The sequence below is a fragment of the Mesoplodon bidens genome (assembly GCF_964165515.1).
Source record: "Mesoplodon bidens genome assembly, chromosome: 3".
Lineage (NCBI taxonomy): Eukaryota > Metazoa > Chordata > Mammalia > Artiodactyla > Ziphiidae > Mesoplodon > Mesoplodon bidens.
In genome coordinates, this window is record NC_138178.1 from 137,784,817 (window position 1) to 137,804,911 (window position 20,095).

A 20,095-nucleotide genomic window follows, 5' to 3' on the forward strand; every position below is an offset into this window, starting at 1 on the left:
CTCTACCCCATTGCTTTCTTGCATCCCATGTGTCAATGGAATCCCTGAAATTTTTACTTGTTTGTAGTAACCTGTTTCCCCTAACCCGCCCCCCACACGCTGCCAAAGCTTTTGGTGTGTTCTCTTTATACCTGTTCTGAAATTTCAGAATGAATCTTTTTTTCTTTTACAAACTCATCCTGTTCTATACTTAATAAGCCCTTTCAACCTGAATTTTTATATCTTATATCAACTCTGGGGTATGTTCTCCTGTTATTTAGATTTTTTTTCTCTGTTCCTGGAACTCCTGTTGGACAGGTGTTGATTGGTTCTTTTAGTTGCTCTACTCCTCTTGACACTTTTTCCCTCATGTTTTCTGTCTCTGGTCTTTTTCCTCTATATTCCAGGAGGTTTTCTGGGGTTTTTTCCTGCATTCCTTAGAGTTATTTTTTTTATTTTGGTGATTGTATTTTTAATCTCCATGAACTCTTCATTGTTTTCCAGCTGCTCTTTTTTCATAGTAGTCTCTTTTGGTTTAAATGAATACATTATCTTCTCTTTTTGGACATTAATGAGATTCCTTGTAGCTTCTTATGTTTTATGAATTATTTATATTTCCACTGTCTAGGTCAGTTATTTTGATATTTATTTTGGTTGTTCTCCAAATAAACTTGAGGTACAGAATTTCCTACCAACACACGATCTTTTACTCATTTACTTGTGAATCAAGGACAAGTCCAATTGATATAGGTGGCTTCGGTGAGGTTTCCTTTGTTCAGCTCCAAAATTAGAGATAGATTTTGTGTTTGTCAATAGGAATGTGGATGATAGGATTTACTTTAGGGTGCTGGGGGCAGGTAACCAGTCTGGGCCTCTCTCTAAATGCCAATGCAAATTGGGTCCTCTCTGGTATGCCAACCTCTACTCTGAATTACTATTGCATGAATACACCACATACACTGACTAAATTTCTTCAGAGATGATGTTTCCAACTTGGCCTGGGGGCAAAATCCATTGCTGCATAGAAGGATGGGGCAGGGCACCAAAGACCAAGGACAGCAGGAGTCCAGGCTCTAGTTCCATCAGTCCTGATGTATGTGCCCATCTTTGGAGTTGGGGATGAGAACATCTGTATTCGTAACACCATGGATTGTGTAGGGAAGTTGTTTTCCTCAGAGGAGATTCAAATGCTTTTATCTGAAGATTAAGACAAAAGCAATAGCTGTCCACTATAATAGGCAAGTGTGATTAACCCCACTTTATGAGTGCATTTGGTGAAATACTGTGAATGAATCATAGAGGTTAGGAGTGAGGAGCAGCATGATATAGTAAATCAACGTAATATAAACAACACCATTGCTGATCCTTGTGCTGATATTTGTGGGAAAAGCTAGAGGGAATGCTTAGGTAATTCCATCAACTTAACCTTGGCCCAGTTCACATCAGTTGGGAGTGGAGAGGAAGAGGCTCTGCAAATCATTAACATCATAACAAAGATGCTATAGGCTCCAGTAGAGACCAACTTCCTGTTTCTGATTCACTAAATATCTTTCCCTTAAAATGAGCATAGAGTAATCATGGGAGAAAAATGCAGCTGTGGAAAAGACTTGTGGAATATTACAAAATGTTTGGGACCATATTCACTCCATTCGTACTCCTCCTTTCATTTGTAGAGTTCCTATGCATTTCAAAGACTTTTTTTGGTGCTGACAGGGAAGAAAGTTCTGCCAAATTGGAACCTTTTAAATAGATCAAGATTTTCAGCTTATCCCAGATAGAGTTAGATTTGATACAGATAAATCTCAACTACATAGCAATGTTGATGGGATCATTCATTTCCTTTCTTTTTAGCAGAGTAACTGCCATTCTCAAACACAGATCAAGCATTTAGCCCTAACAAATGTAGTAATCAAAATAGAGGGTGATCAGCTTATCCAGTTTCCCATCTGTGCTTTGGCTGTGATGTTTAATTTTCGTTTCATCCTTTCCATCGACGTGGAAGGAGGTCTGATAGCCCTCTACAGGGGATGTTCTTACTTCTTCATTCTCAAATAAGAGCTGGAATTCCATTTGTAAAGAGAAATTACAATGGGTTTAATCAATACCCTCAAAGAACTAAGAGAAAAAAATTACCTGTTATTTGACTTTAATACGTACTTGATGCCCATGATTTGTGTTCTTATGTTAATTATAGGGTCACTAGCAATTAGATTAGCTATTGTTAACATCTAAAATTGATTTAAATGCAAAAAGAATCAATACTTGAGCTAAATGTTTAAATATCATGACACTAACAAGAGACTCAATCTTTCCAATTGAATTATTTTTTGCTTTCTGCATTTTACAACATGGAGCATGTCTAAGAGAGGTGAAAAATACTTGCTGTTGTAAAGGACAATGTAAATAACTTGCTATGGTCATAGGAATGAAGGCAATGGCACTGGTGGGAGCATTAAGTGGTAAGAGTAGTTTGTGAAACTAAAGTATCTTAGCATTACATTTGGCAAAAGATTATGCTAATTACAAATGGCCACTGGGGGTTTTTATAGTAATAGTTTTTTTTAAACTATTACTATAAAATAGTAATAGTATATACTATTACTATTATAGTTGATTTACAATATTGTGTTAGTTTTAGGTGTACAGCAAAGTGATTCAGTTATACATATTTTTTCAGATTATTTTCCATTATAGGTTACTACAAAATATTGAACATAGTTCCATATGCTATATGGTAAATCCTTGTTGCTTATCTATTTTATGTATAGTAGTTTGTCTCTGTTAATTCCATACTCCTAATTTATCCCTCCCTCACTTCCTATCCCCTTGGTAGCCATAGTTTGTTTTCTATGCCTGTGAATCTGTTTCTGTTTTGTAAATTCATTTGTATTATTTTTTAGATTCCACATATAAGTGACATCATGTGATATTTGTCTTTCTCTCTCTGACTTACTTCACTTAGTATGATATTCTCTAGATCCATCCATGTTGCCACAAGTGGCAATATTTCATTCTTTTTTATGGCTGAGTAATATTCCACTGTATATATGTACACCGCATCTTCTTAAACCAATTGTCTGTTGATTGGCACTTGGGTTGTTTCTGTGTCTTGGTTATTGTAAACAGTGCTGCTGTGAACATTGGGGTGCATATGTCTTTTTCAATTAGTTTTCTCTGGATGTATGCTCAGGAGTGGGATTGGTGGATCATATGGTGGTTCTATTTTTAGTTTTTAAGAAACCTACATACTGTTTTCCACAGTGGCTGCACCAATTTACATTCCCACTAACAGTATAGGAGGGTTCCCTTTTCTCTATACCCTCTCCAGAATTTATTTGTAGACTTTTTGATGATAGTAAAATGGCTGATGTTTTCAAGCACTTGCTGGATGCTTGACACTGTTATTTTTCTCATTTAATTTTCACAACAATCTTATGACACAGGTACTAAGTGACTCAAGGAGGATCTGCCTCCACCAAGTCACAGGTTGGGTTGAATCCCAGATCTGCTGACCACAGATCCAGAACCCATAACCTGTATGCTATGTTTTAGCAATTGTGATTCTAGATATTCTAAACAAATGGAGTGTTGATGAAGTTTTAAAGGGTGGAAAGTTGAAAAGACGTAAATTCAGAAAAATAGTGGAGTTTACAAATTACTTGCTCTTATACCAGTTTAAATCACAGAAACTCTCTTGGTAAATTTGATACTCCTATAACACTAAATTTGGTTTGTTGAATTGGGTTCTACAATTGTAATAGTCAAATTTACAACATTTTTAACATGTTCAAATCTTTTTTAGACTCTCCGAATTTAGAGTTGAGAGCTATCAGAGTGTATACAATCATAGGTCATAGAAACATTTAGGGATCTGAGTCTGAGAGACTAAACCTATCTCAGTGTGTGTGGTTGTGTGTGCGTGTGTGTGTGTGTACCCATATGTACACCTGACTGCGTGATGGTGAGGTTCTGGTTAGACAGAGCTTCAGCCAAATAAGTCACATTTAAACAGTCTGTGTTTAAAAACAACAAGACCCCTTGGTGCAGATTCTCCTTGTTCTTTTTTGTTTTTAAATATCACTTGAGAAGCTGAACATAGTTATGCAAATATATGTCAAGTAGGCCCCACGGGCCCTAGAGAAAGTGTATAACAGGATCTTCTGTGGCTTGACGAAGGCTGCTCAGACCAAGGAGCCCTTGGTTTTCAGAGTTGGATGCTAGAGAGGGAAGGTGGGGGTGAAATGAGGAAATTTGCAGAAATTCCTGAGAACCAACTGTTTCTCTTCTGTGACTCAACATTAGTAGAACATCTTGAAGGACCAAGATATATTGACAGAGGCCAATCAGTGGAAGAGGGCAACAAGAGACCCCAAATGGAATTTACCCCAAGGCAAAGGAAGTCTGATCTGGTAGCCTGGTTCAGCAACAGCACACAGAGGGTCTGGGTGGTCTTGGCATGGCATGTGGTGAGGTTGGATTTCCTCCTAACATTTTCACCTCGGCAAAGAGGATGTACTTTAGAAGCAAATGATTGAACATGTGAGGGTAAAGCAACACAACTGGTACCCAAAGTCTGCAATGTTCTGGACTGAATACCACATTGGAAGGAGTGGTTCATTCTTTCTTGTTTCAACAATTTAAAGTCTAGTGGGCTTCCCTGGTGGCACAGTGGTTAAGAATCCACCTGCCAATGCAGGGGGCACGGGTTCCAGCCCTGGTCCGGGAAGATCCCACATGCTGCAGAGCAACTGGGCCGGTGCGCCACAACTAGTGAGCCTGCATTCTAGAGCCCGCGAGCCACAACTACTGAAGCCCGCGTGCCTAGAGCCCGTGCTCCACAACAAGAGAAGCCACCGCAGTGAGAAGCCCACTCACTGCAACGAAGAGTAACCTCTGCTTGCAGCAACTGCAGAAAGCCCACGTGCGGCAACAAAGACCCAACGCAGCCATAAATAAATAAATAAAGACTATATTAAAAAAAAAAACTAGATTAGTTATTTGTACCACAAGCTACTAGAGTTAAAAGCATCAACATTTTAACACACACTCCAATATTCTCAAATCTGATATTCAACTTCAGGTATTCAGGTTTTGACTACATTGACAATTATATTTTGAGTAAAAATTTCACTTTAGATAAATATATCCTTTGCCTCAAAATATCTTAATTGTCTTAACATATATTTCTTTTGAACTCAATTTGCTTTGCTGAAGATTATTTCAACTTTGGGATCACTAATTCCCATTATTTTGTCAAAACTGTTTGTCTATTTAGGATCTCAAAAAGTTCTGCCCATCTTTTTCTCTCTTTGTTGCCATAGGAAGATCTTTCTGCAGAAGCATGTTTGCAGAAGTGTTTGGGTTATAAGAATCACCCAAATCACTGTAAGGTAGGCAGGACAGGGATCACTCTTCCCACTTTCTGGTTGAGGAAAATGAGATAAATGAAATGAGTTGAAGAAGGCCTCATAGTTGGCCAGCAGCTGGGACTTGAATGGTCTATTCTTGACTTTTAAAGCAAAAGACACTCTATACTCACTGTTGCGTGCTGATGATCTTTATGAATAGTTTTCTAGACTGAAAAGTGCTCTGCAAGGAGGAAGCAGATCTAGGTACAAATCCTGAAGCTTTCGCTTCTCATCTCTGGTTGGGCAAAGTACCTAAACTCTTTGAACCCTAGTGTCTTAATGTGTAGAATGGGAGAAAATGATATAAATTTTGCAGGGTTGTTAGCATTTAATGAGCTACAAGTTTTAAGTGCCTGGTATTGTAGTATTAGTATAAGAAACACCATGCAGTCACTTTTGGTGTTCTCCAACCTTTGCAAATTAGAGTATACTTTACCACTAACTTTCTGAGAATACACCAAGAGTTGTATCATAAAGACCTAAAAAAATTTCAGGAGAAATAAATTAAATGGTCAGCAGCTTTTAGGTCAGCATGGAGTGATACAGAGAGCTCTGATCAGCAGACTGGTTCTGATTACCATCTACCACTAATAAAAGCAAGAGTTTAAATTTCATACATTCATTGAGCAAATCTTTATTGAACACCTATTATATGCCAGTCATTGCTCTAAGTCCTGGGGAAATAGCAATGAAGGCAAAAATACCTGCCCTTAGAGAACTTACATTTTAGTGGCACTCATTGTATACCAGGCATTTGTTCCAGTGATCAATTGCTGTGTGATTTAATGCCCAAATTAATTATGTAAAAATAACATTTGGGTAAAACTTGGCTGGCAATTCTTTTGCTCAGTGTGGTATTGACTGAAGTCACTTGTTTTTTGTTCAGCTGACAGCTTGTTTGGTCTAGAGGGTGCCAAACAGGCTCATTCAGATGCCTGGCACCTTGGGAGGATGGCAGGAAAGCTGAGCTCAGTGGAACAAACCCCTCTCTCTCTTCATGTAGTTTCATATGGTTTTTCTAGCAGGACAGTCATACTTCTTATAAGGCAGATGGCTTCCCACAGAGAGAGTGTTCCTGGAGACCAAGGCAGAAGTTGCAAGTCTTCTTCTGACTCGGAAGTCAAGCAGTATTACTTCATTTGCATTTTATTAATGACAACTGAGGGCCTATGGCCAGTGTGGGTTCAAGGAGAGGGGAATTATATCCCATCCTCCCATAGAAGGAATGTCCAAAACTCCGTGGCCGTCTTCAAGCTGCACTTTATGTGTGTTATCTCATTTAATCCTTACAACAACAGCTCTATGAAATAAGTACCCTTAAATTATACTCATTTTACAAACAAGGAAACTGACACAGAGAAGTTAGGTAATGTGCCCAAGATTATGCAGTCAGTCAGTTGCAGAGCCAAGATTAAAAAATGGGAATCTAGATCCAGAGTCCAATATTTTAACCACTGCACTTTACTCCCTCATATGATTTGCACTACCTTGGACAATATATTTAAAATGACTGGGTCTCAGTTCCTCGTGCACAAAATGAGAGGCTAAGAATAGATGAGATTTTCATCTCACACTTGTTATGATGGCCACTACCAAAAACCAAAAAGTAGCAAGTATTGGCAAGGATGTGGAGAAACTAGAACCCTTGTGTACTGTTGGTAGGAATGTGAAATGGTGCAGCCACTCTGAGAAACAGTGTAACAGTTCCTCAAAAATTAAAAATAGAATTACCATATGACCAGCATTTCACTTCTGGGTATATACTCAAAAGAATTAAAAGCAGAGTCTCAGAGAGATATTTGTACACCCATTTTCATAGCACATTATTTATAATAACCAGAAAATGGAAGATAAAACTCAAGTGTTCTTTGACATATGAATGGATAAATAAAATGTGGTATATACATAAATGGAATATTATTTAGCCTTAAAAAATGAAGTTCTGACACATGTTACAACATGGATGAAACTTGAGGATATTGTTCTAAGTGAAATAAGCTAGTCACAAAAGGACAAATGTTCTATGATTCCATTTATATGAAGTACCTAAAGTAGTCAAATTCATAAGTCGGAAAATAAAAGGGTGGTTGCCAGGAGCTAAAAGGAGGGAGGAATGGGAAGTTTTTGTTTAATCGGTATAGAGTTTCAGTTCTGCAAGATGAAAATAATTCTGGAGATTGGTTGCACAACAATGTGAATGTACTTAACTCTACTGTAAAAATGGTTACAACAGTAAATTTCATATTCTGTATCTTACCGCAATTAAAAATAAAAAAGAATGGATGAATTTCATCAACTTTTTACAATTCTATGTAACTTTTATCCTATATCTAGTATAATAGTAGTTGCTTCTGCTAGACTTAGAAATAAATTTGTAACAAGTATATTCCAGTTAAGGGTTAGTGCCTAGTCTCATAACTTTACAAAAAGAAATGAATTAAGTCATAAGAAAGCAGAGCACATTATATAATTTTTTCCCAAAACATTGAAATAAAGAGTCATTAAGAAAGGTGTCTAGTGATGTGTACAGAAAGTGACTAAAATACACAATATAATTAGCAAACCAAACAGTGGAAGGCAAACTCAAACAGGACTCCTTGCCCACCAGAACAGGCCAAAACAAACAAGTGTATTTTGTATTGTGTTGTGAAGGTCAATAAACTCAGACTTGGTCAGTTCAGGAGTGGGAGAGAGATGCAGAAACCAGGACCTTTGGAATTAAACCTCACCCCAAAATTCAAATTATAGGATAGAACTCAGATGTTAGCTGTGTTTCTGTTGCCTGGAAGGTGACTTGGGGGGAAAAAACAACCAACCAGGTTCAGGGTTTCAGAAAACTATTTCACCAGGCCATTTAAGGGGGAGCAAGTTTGATTTCAAGGTTTAATCAGAAGGTGAATATAACTGTTTTTTCAAGTGACCAGAAGGCAAATAAGGAAGTATTCCAGAGGCACCACTAAACCCCAGGGCAAGAGAGAGAAAAGGAAATGGTGTTCTTTTCTCATTTAAAAATTTTCTTCCTGACTATACAAGTAAACATGCTCATTGAAAATACAGTACGATGGGCAGTTGTTATTTTGATGGCCTAGCAGCTCTCTTCTTTTCTCAGTACATCGACACTCCTTATCACACTAACCATCTGGCCATAGTGGGTGCTGCTGTCTTTTTAAAAAAAAAAATTCTGCTACAGCATGGGGAATGCAGGCTGCACTGACTTGCCCCATACTCAAGGAGAACAGGTCCTGTTACCTCCTGGTTGATGCTGTCTTCTTCCATAAACCTGCCTTCCTATGCACTACCCTCCCCTCCCTCCCTATCACCACCCTGGCCACTCTGATTGGATATGTGATCTAAAATGGGCCAATGAAAATTTTTTGTTGGGATTATTTTAGCTGAATCTGCCACACACACCCAAAGAATGAGGGAATATTCTTTGCCTCTGTAGTGGAAAAACTAGAAAAAGTGAATCCAGGAGCTTCTGGCAACAGAGTCCTATGGCTGTGGAGAAGACAGATCTACCATAGAAGACATTGATCCCAATGTGCAGAGAGGAGGGGGAAGGAGATTTGGAAAGAGTCCCTGGTTCCAGTCAGTCCTAGTAACTGGTTCAGTAAGCCAACAAATATCCCTTTAATTAAGGTAGTTTGATTTCAGTTTCTGTCACTAACAGTCAGAAGAGCTCTGACTTGTATCATACAAAAAAGTATAAAGAAACAGAATAATATGCATCTGTAGTGCTACTCCCCAGGGGCAACAACTGATAACGTTCTGTCATATGTACTTGTGATCTTTTTACTATGCTTTATTTTTATTTTATTTTTTTAGTATTTTATTTATTTATTTATTTATTTATTTATTTATTTATTTATGGCTGCGTTGGTTCTTTGTTGCTGTGCGCTGGCTTTCTCTAGCTGCAGCGAGCAGGGGCTACTCTTCCTTGCAGTGCACGGGCTTCCCATTGTGGTGGCTTCTCTTGTTGTGGAGCACAGGCTCTAGGCTCATGGGCTTCAGTAGTTGTGGCACGTGGGCTCAGTAGTTGTGGCTCCCGGGGCTCAGTAGTTGTGGAGCACGGGCTTAGTTGCTCCATGGCATGTGGGATCTTCCTGGAGCAGGGCTCAAACCCGTGTCCCCTGCATTGGCAGGTGGATTATTACCAACAGTGCCATCAGGGGAGTCCTGAGCTGTATGTTTGTTTGTTTTTCTTTTTTTTTTTTTTTTTTTTTTTGCGGTACGCGGGCCTCTCACTGCCGTGGCCTCCCCCGCCGCGGAGCACAGGCTCCGGACGCACAGGCCCAGTGGCCATGGCTCACGGGCCCAGCCGCTCCGCGGCATGTGGGATCCTCCCAGACCGGGGCACGAACCCGCGTCCCCTGCATCGGCAGGCGGACTCTCAACCACTGCGCCACCAGGGAAGCCCTTGTTTGTTTTTCATTATATCATTTTCCAGTATTATTGTAAATGTTAATTACAAATTATAGTTTTCACTACTGTTCCTGTAATATTGGATGTTTACGTTATTTCCAAGTTTTTGATGCATGGTGAGCATAAATTTTTGTTTGTATTTCAAATTATTTCATTGGGATAGAAAGAGAATTACAGAGTCAAAGAATATGAATAGTGACTTTTTAAGTGTTTTACTTCTTTTTTTTTTTTTGGTTGCACTTGCGGCTAGTGGGATCTCAGGTCCCCAACCAGGGACTGAACCCAGGCCACAGCAGTGAAAACCAGGAATCCTAACCACTAGGCCACCAGGGAACTCCCCAAAGTTTTTTACTTCTGTTGAAAAAGTGATATATGATAAAAAGAGTTAAATATAAACCTTAACAAGTTAGCCTTCCATCTCTGACCTTCAATCATGTTTCTTCTTCCTCAGATTCTTTCTCTGTCTCTCTCTCATGCTACATATATATATATATATATATATATATATATATATAAATGTGAACACTTGGGTTCCATCCTCCATTTTTTTGAATTTTATTTTATTTTTTTTATACAGCGGGTTCTTATTAGTTTCCTCCATTTTTTGGTTATTATAAATAATACTGCTATGAAAATGGGTGTATCTTCCACAGCCACTTTTTAAAAAGCCTATCAAATCATGGTGGTAGAAATACTCTTGTGTACTTTGACTTTAACAATGTATTTTTAAATAGCTGCTTGTCATTTAATTGCCCCCCTCCCAATGAAGGACATTTAGGCTTTTTCCAGTCTTTTGCCACTACAAATAAGTCTGTATCAAGTACCCTTATATAAACGAACATCACAACTGTGCAAATATATCAGTAAGACAGACCTCTAGAGGAGAAAGTACTAAGTCAGAGTATGTGCATTTTTATTGTGCTAGGCATTCCCAAAATGTCTCCACAGTGGTTACTACAAATAGGCTCCCGCCAGTAATATATGAAAGAGTATGCTTCCTGATACTTTCACCAAGATAACATATTAACAAATTTTTATATCTTTGCCCATGTGATCAACAAAAATTTGTTTCTTTTTGTTCTTGTAATTTGATGAATTGCCCTCTGGAAAGGTTGTACTAATTTATACTTCCATCTATAATATGTCAAACTATCTGCTTTGTTGCATCTTCACCAGCATTAAGCACCATCATTACTTTAAACCTTCACTAATTTAAAAGGAGATAATAGTATCCCATTCCATTTTTCAAGCTGGCATCTTATTTTATTCATTCATGCAACATATATTTTCCAGGCACCTATAGTGTGGCACATTGTTCTGACAACAGTGGTAAGATACTCTCCTTGCCCTCAAGGTGCTTACATTTCTTTGATTACTTGTGAGTCTGAACATTAAAAAACGAGCAGTTTCAAGTTGTATTTTAAACTAGGAATTGTGCATTGCCTTGGATGTTTTAAGGAGATAGGAGATAATGGTAACTTAAAGATGATGTTTATCATTCTGATGGAAGTGGCATCTATAGATCTGTAGTGGGGAAATGGCATTTCCTGACTCATTTACATGACAACTTCCATTCTGTTACCTAGAAGGGAGAGTCCAGAGGTTTCAAGAAAGTAAGCTAAATACAGTGACAGATACCATTAATTGACCCCCAGTGTCTATTGTCCTCTTCTTCCTTTTAGGAATAGAATTATCTGACCTTTTAGTAGGACATATGGCCACTTAGCTAGAGGTATATTTCCCTGGGAGCTAGGCATTGGATATGTGACTAGGATTGGGCCAATGAACCCTATGTAAGAAGTGACATAAGCAATATCTTGATTGTTTCTTAAGGTGGAATCTCCTCCTCTAGACTTCTTTCTTCTTTCAGACTGGGAAATGACAGGAATTGGAAACCAATGTTGAGGGTCACAGAGACAAACTGCCAGCCTGGGATTTTAGATGACCTGGTGAGGCAGAACTACCTTGTCAACCTAGACTACTCATCTCTGGACTCTTACATGAAAGAAATAAACTTCTATCTTATTGAAGTCGCTGTAATATGTGGCCTCTGGAACAGCAGATTGGCTCATTTACTAATTGATATATATACATAATGTGACATGGTATAATAGGTACTACAGAGACCTAAAATATCTCTTCTAGTTGGCCTCTGTAAAGCCTGAAATTTCCTCATTAGAGAGTCCACCTTCTCAGTTAAGGTCTCACAAAACAGATTCTGTAGACTACTAGCTTCTCAGTTAATAAGAGATATTGAGATATTGCTAGAAGAAAAGGGCTAGTGTACATTAAAATTGGGACATGCAGAGTCTTAGCACGTTTCTTTACTGCAAGATTTCTCAGATAATTTCATATTCTGGTGTGCATCATGAACATTCAAGAATGTCATAAAATACATATTCAAAAAATACGTTTCAAAAAAAAAGCAACTTCTAAAACTTAAGTGATCACTTAAGCGGCCACAACTGAATCCATTTTTGTGGATTTTGTGAGCATTTTAAAGGACTAATGTTCTTTGGAACATATCTTGGGGAAAGCTAGTTAAGACTTTAGACTCCAAGAACCCTTTTTAAGGATTCTCAATGAGAGGCTAAGAAATTTACACATCTGCTGGTCATTAACATTTTCTCTAATAGATTTTGGAAGCTTTTGATTTTGGCAGTAACCCTAAAAAGAGGAGTGAGCTTATATGTAAATTCAGTGATTTGTTGGGGGAGGGGTCTGGAGGAAGGATGATAATAGACTTAGTACTCTGGGACTACTCTAGGCAGCTTAGGTCACTGAAGTATGACCAATAAATCTGATGATCTCATCTCTCTGTACATTAGTCAGTTATTGCTGCAATAATGTGCATAACAAATAACCATAATATCTTAGTGACTTAGATGACAAATATTTTTCTCACCCCCAGATCTTAGGGTCAGCTAGAGTGACTGTGATTTGGGCTGTGAATTGAGTTCAGATCTGATCCACATGTCCTCCATTCTGCAATCAAAAGGTACCCAGGGAATGTTGTTCTCATGGCAAAAGTATAAGACGGTGGAAGACTCCCTGGTGGCACAGTGGTTAAGAATCCACCTGCCAATGCAGGGGACGCGGATTTGATCCTTGGTCCGGGAAGATCCCACATGCCGTGGAGCAACTAAACCAGTGAGCCACAACTACTGAGCCTGATCTCTACGGCCCTTGTGCCGCAACTACTGAGCCCATGTGCTGCAACTATTGAAACCCACCCTCCTAGAGCCCGTGCTCTTCAACAAGAGATGCCACTGCGATGAGAAGCCTGTGCACCTCAACGAAGAGTATCCCCAGCTCGCCGCAACTAGAGAAAGCCTGCGCACAGCAATGAAGACCCAACACGGCCAAAAAGAAAAAAAGAAAAAGAAAAGAAAAAGTATAAGAAGGTGGAATCTCTAAGGCAGCAAGTCAATCCATACAGGTACATTTAAAGCTTCGGTTGGATATTATATCTGCTCACATTCCATTGGCCAAAGCAGGTCACACAGCCAAGCTCAATATCAGTGAAGCAGAGAAATATAATCACCTCAGGAACAAGGTGCTGCAGAGTCAAGTGGCAAAGGTTATGGTTATATATGTATTGAAATCATTGGTTATCTACTTAACTGAGTGATTTCACTTATAAAGATTAATCTTAATGAAATAATTATGGATATGCCCAAAGATATACCTACACAGATATTCTTGAAGGCATTTCTCAATAATAAAAAATACTAAGAACAAAGAAAAAAAACTGGAAACAATTGAAATTTAATAGTAAAGAATCAGTGGAATAAATTGTAATCTGTCCAAACAATGGAATCCTATGTAGTAACTTAAAAGTTAACAGTAATAAGTAACAATTATTACGTGTTTTGCTAAGTGTATTGCATGCATGCTTTTGTATAATCCTTGCAGAAAGTCTGTAAGGTACGTACTATGATTATTCCCAGTTTACAGATGAGGACCCTGATGCACAGGAAGATAAAGTAATCTGCCCAGGGCCAATCAAGTAGTAAGTGGCAGTATGTGATGGTTAATTTTAGATGTCAACTTGACTGGGCCATGGGATGCTCAGATATTTGGTTGAACATTAAGAACAAAAAGGCTGACCTTCCCCTGAGTAAGAGAGAATTCTTCTTCCCTGATTTCCTTTGAACTGGAATTTTATTTATTTATTTATTTATTTGTAATTACTTGCTCTGGTCTCAAACTGAAACACTGGCTCTTCCTGGGTCCCAAACCTGCTGGACTTCAGACTAAAACTATACCATCAACTCTTCTGGTTCTCAGGCCTTTGGACTTGGACTGGAACTAAGCCATTGAGTTCCCTGGCTCTCCAGCTTGCTGAGACACACTGATAATCTTGGGAGTTGTGAGCCTTCATAATCGAGTGAGCCAACTCCTTATAATAAATCGCATATATATATGTACATATATATATATATATGTACATATATATATATATACTTACTCTAGAAATATTGTGAGTTCAGTTCCAGACGGTTGCAATAAAGCAAATATTGCAATAACATGAGTCACACGAAGTTTTTGGTTTTCCAGTGCGTATAAAAGTTATGTTTACACTATACTGTAGTCTATTAAGTGTGCAATAGCATTATGTCTAAAAAATGTACATAGTTTAATTAAAAAATACTTTATTGCTAAAAAATGCTAACCATCATTTGGCGATGCTGGGTTGCCACAAACCTTCAGTTTGTAAAAAAAATGCAGTCTGTGAAGCTCAGTAAAGCAAAGAGCAATAAAACAAGGTATGCCTGTCTATAGATAGTGGTTAAAAGGGTAAGCTTTACTCAGTGAGAAAAGAACAGTCTCTTCAACAAATGGTGCTGGAAAACCTGGATATCCACATGCAAAAAATGAAGTTGGACCTTTATCTTATGCAACATACAAAAATTAATTCAATGGATTAAAGACCTAAATGTAAGACTCCAAACTTATAGAACTAGCAGAAAATATAAGAGAACGTCTTCATGACACTGGATGTGGCAATGATTTCTTGGATATGATGCTAAAAGCACAGTCCACAAAAGCAAAAATAGACAAATGGGACTACATCAAACTTAAAAACTTTTGTTCATCAAAGAACATAATCAATGGAATGAAAAGACAGCCTTGGAATGGAAGAAAATATTTGCAAATCATATATCTTAAAAAAGTTTAATATCCAGAATATATAAAGAATTCCTTCAACTCAACAACAAAAAATCAAATAACCAAATTTAAAAAGGGGCAAAGGACTTAAATAGACATTTCTCCAAAGATGATATACAAATGGCTAACATTTGTATATGAGTGAAATTTAAAAATAATAATGCATTTCATGATTAATCATTGTCTATAGAGTTAAAAATCTTTATTATAAATGCTATATCATCCACTGAGAGCATCCTTTCTCTCTGCCCTGCCAGAGTGCTCCTACTCATTCTTTGAAATACAATATCACATTGCCTGTGGGGACTTGTACAACTCCTAGGGACATGTTGTACATACCTCTTTTGTAGTACTTTAGCATGAATAATTTGTAGGTCCATATCAATCCACTTAACCTAGTTCTTAGATGCTACAGACTGGCCTGTTCATCTTTTAATCCCAAGTGATGAGCCGGGCACTTGGCACATGGATGCTGGGGTTTGGCTTAAATTAAGTAAACCGATTCAACAAAGCCAAGCTTTGAGAGCTTTTCAGATCTGGTGTTTCTAGAGTTTGGAAGTGGTTCTTTATCAGAAGTTTGCTCTGGTACAGGAGCTTGGGCCCAGATCACAGACCTGGTTTTATGTTTATGTACAAGTGCATTGGCATTTTTAAGACTTGGACTTCATCAAATTGGCACTGGGGAGCTCAAATCTCCTCTGAATGTTGCCATATTTTAAAATTTACATCAGAGAAAATGAATGGGGAGCACTTATGAAATCTATGACCCAGACCCCTGAGAAGTATGCATATGAGGTATATGATCATCAGGCATAGAAAGTGATATGATCAGATTCAGGATATTTTATCAAAGATTACACTTAACTGTTTTCTTTTCTTTATAAAAATTATCTTGGTTTACAAACACATCTAACAGTTTTCATGGAGAAATCTGACTGAGAAAGACTGAAAAGTGGTCTGTCAGTGTGAACTAATGAAAAATTTGGAATTACAGAAAAAAAAATTAAAAGGCAGTTTTATTTATAGGCCATGTAATAACAGAAGAAAATTTTCTTGTAGGCTCCATGGAGATCTGCTGTGTTAAAAGAGAGGATTACTTTGTATTTAACATTTCAATGGCTACTGTATTTGAGGATGCATTTAAGGGGTTTAAAGTGTTTAATAAATAGTTTTCCACCTTAGATGCTTTACATATGGACCCAATTTGGTTTATGTATTTAATTTACATTGTTAATATGCACCATTTAGAATAACTACTGGCTGATGATCTTCAGTCTCTCTGCACCATCTACGTGGCACTGACCAGTTAAAACTTCAATTTGCATTGAGATTTAGGTCAGTAATAGAGAAGCTACTGCATGAATCCTCACTATTTAAAGTGTGGTCCCCAGGCCACAGTAGTATCAGCATCACCTGGGAGCTTGTTAGACAGAATCTCAAGCCTCACCCCAGACCTACTGAATCAGAATCTACACTTAATCAAGATCTTCAAGCTATTTATATATGCACATTAAAATTAGAAAACACTAGCTTGCAGCACTCATCTCCAAAGTGGGGTATATTTCCTCCAAATTGTGTCCAAGAAGATTCCTTGGAAAATGTAAACAATAATAAGAACTTATTCACCTTTATATACTTGTATAATTTTGATTGTGTGAATTTTAATAATATGTATAATATTGCATAGTAGTACATGAATACAACTTTAAAATAATAAAAGTAGAATAAAATAACTAAAGGCAAATTTTAGCCTAATTTATTCCTCCTTGAAAAAACACAAATTCTGTTTTAATATAGTGTGACTCATGCTGTGAGCTCAGTATTATAACACTACCAGTTTGCTACCTGATTCAAAAGTCTGTACTCATCCTTGGGAAGACAGATATGTGTTAAGATATCAGAGTATGACTGTATAATGAGACTAGAAGTAAGGGACTCTTATTAGGTGAGATTGTATGTATTCTTAGAACTAGTGTGTATTCATTGGAGATATTTTGGAAAATCTACCTGGGATGATTGGGATAGGATACTTGGTCACTTTTAATATATATATATATATATATATATATATATATATATATATATATTTATTTATTTATTTATTTATTTATTTATTTATTGAAGTATAGTTGATTTACAATGTTGTGCCAGTCTCTTGATCACTTTTAAGATCCCTGATGAGTATTCATGCAGGGACAGAATTTAATCCATCCTCATTCCCATTAAGTGCTAATAAAATAAATTTGCCAAGGAATGAATATTGTTTATACTAGGAATTCAATGTCATCCACATGTTAAAGAACACAGTAAGAATATACTTATTAAATAAATGAAAATGAATACAAACTTGTATTACATTCCCTAATTTTAACCAAATATATATTTTGGGTTTCTCTTTGGCACATCTCCTAAGTAGCGCACACCTTAAAAAGCAAAGAAAACAAAACAAAAAAACCAGAACAACCCTTGTTTTTCTATGGCTAATTTTTATGGTTTCATTATAGCTAATGACTTTTCAACACAGGAATCCTCTTGAAGGTAATTATCCAGGCTCTGGATAAGATGGGTGTGGGGAAACTACACTTAACTGTTTTCAGAGGATCCAACAGCTCAGATTCCACTGTCTGGTCCTTGATACCCAGTAGGGAAGTGCAGCACATTAAGAAAGGAAAGGGTGACATTTGCTTTTCCTCCACTCATCCATCCTTCTCTCCCTAGTCTCCAAACCCACACACATGCACACATACACACACACAAACACACACTTGTCTGTTGTGCTTAAAAAGAAATAGGGAACACCTTGCTCAGTTTTATTAATCTGCAACTTATCATCCATGATGATAGCTTTGTTCTTTTGCATCCTTAAAAGGCTTCCTTAAAATACAAATTCCCAAGGGGTGGAGGGTTGGGCTCTTCATACCTTAAACTATTAACCACCCACACCAGGATTATCACTTAAGGAGCTTGGGAAGGTAGGACAATACCTGAGGCAAGGGCAGACCCATTAGGGAGCAAAGTGGATACAGGTGAAGAAGGTGGAAAAGTACAAAAGCAGCCCTGCCTCACCTAGCTCTACACTTCTAAATAGTCCTAGGGGGTCACAGGTTGTTGACTCAATATCAGTCATTTTATCTTACATTTGTAGCCCTTGGCAGGTCACAGTGTACTTTCACTCTGCAGTTGATTTGATTGTCTTAACCTGTGGGGTGGCCTGGGAGGGAGTGCATTTTATTAACCCTTTTTCTCTTCTTATAACTACACAGATCTCAAATATAATGATATCCAACACACCCATTTCAATGGAAAAAAAGAGAGGTGAGTTGATATTTCCCAAATCTAAAGGTTATCTAGAATCCAGATTTCCTGATGACTAAACTCTACATTCCATTAACTATTCCTCATAGATTCTTTAGACATCTGCTCAGTTTAAATACAATAATAGGAATATATCCATAGAGAGAATATTTTTAGAAAGCATGTCTGTATATAAGTATAAATACCGCTATTTTGAAGCATTGATCTAAAAAAGCCCGCAATTGTCTGTCAAACTTTGTATCATCTGGAACCCAGCCTCTGTTTGGAAGTAAGTGGAAAAAACCTTGGAGCAGTAAGGAAAATAATCACCATGAAGACCATCTTCTAATGCTAGAAGATTCAGACCACTCTCAGACCCTACCCCAAAATGCAGTGATTTATTTTTGTTCTCTAAATAGAGATAATACTTTAACCAGTTGAGCCATAAAGTTCCCTAATCCAAGCAAGTGAAATGATTTAAAGGGATGGATGACTGTTAGAGTCACTATTCATTCAACAAATAATTTTTAAGTGCCTACTGTGCTCTGCTACACTAAAGGAGAAACAAAAAGATGAAAGTGTTGAGGCAAACACATAATTACAGTGATGTGATAAGTGCCACATGAAAGGAAGATATAAATTCCTGTCTGATCACAGAATCAGCCATGTACTATTCTGTTTATGAGGGTGAGACAGAGCTTCCTGGAGCAGACTCACTTCCTAGTGAGTTTGGGAGATCTGGTAGCTAAGAAAGAACCTGGTGCCTGTAGGGAACAGATTCATGTGGCTAGAGACGTGACCAGACAGAGAGGTAAGGCCTGGGTCTTGGAGGCTTTGTATGTTAAGGAGTTTAAATGGTATTTCATAAGCAATGGAGAGCCATTGAAGATTTCAAACTAGAATGTGAGGCTGGGATAAGTCTTGAATTCTGAAAGTCCTATCTGAATATAGTTGTAATGTAGCCTGGAATGAGGACCAGACACTGGATACCAAGCAGGCAGAGGCTGCAATAATTCAGTCAAGAAATGGTAATTACCTAAACTATAGCAGTAACCCTAGAAATGGAGGGGTAAGAACGAATTCAAGAGACCGTACAAGAGCAGACATGGATAGATGTAGTGATCTGGTGGAGGAGGTGGGAAGAAAGGTACAGAAGACACCAGAGTGAATCCCAGATTTTATATTTGGCCAATGGATGAATGAGGAACACAGAGTGGGGAACAGGTTTACAGTGAAGATAATAGTTTAAATTTTCATATATAGAGTCATAGGTGACTAGGATATTCTGAAGATATCCATTAGGGAAGTGCATCTACCAGCCTGGAGCTCAGGGCACAGGTTCAGACTGGGACAATCATAGTAGGAAGCTGGCAGCTGTGGCTAAAAGCAGGAGGCCGTGTAGACAGAAGGTTTAGAGAGCACAAAATTCTGGAGACATTTGTGGACAAACTGCCACACATGCTTCAAGAGCTCCTGACATATTTCCTGTCCAACAGTTTAGGACAATGTGACATAGTTTCCTAATCCCTGCCATCCCTCTTGCCTCCCACACATTCTCCAAAGAAAAGGCTGCTGATATTTTAAAGTGGAAGTCATGTTATATCATTCCTTGCTTCTCAGAATCAAATTCAAACGATTTGGCATAGACCAGTAAAGCTCTACCTGTGATCTGGTCCCTGCCTGTCTCTCTGACTGGATCTCCTTTCACATGACCCCTAGAGTGTATAACACTGTGATCCAGCCGCTGTGCTCCTCCCTCAGGGCCTTTGTACTTGCTGTTCCCTATGGCTGGAATACTCTTTTCTAGGTCTTGCAGGCTG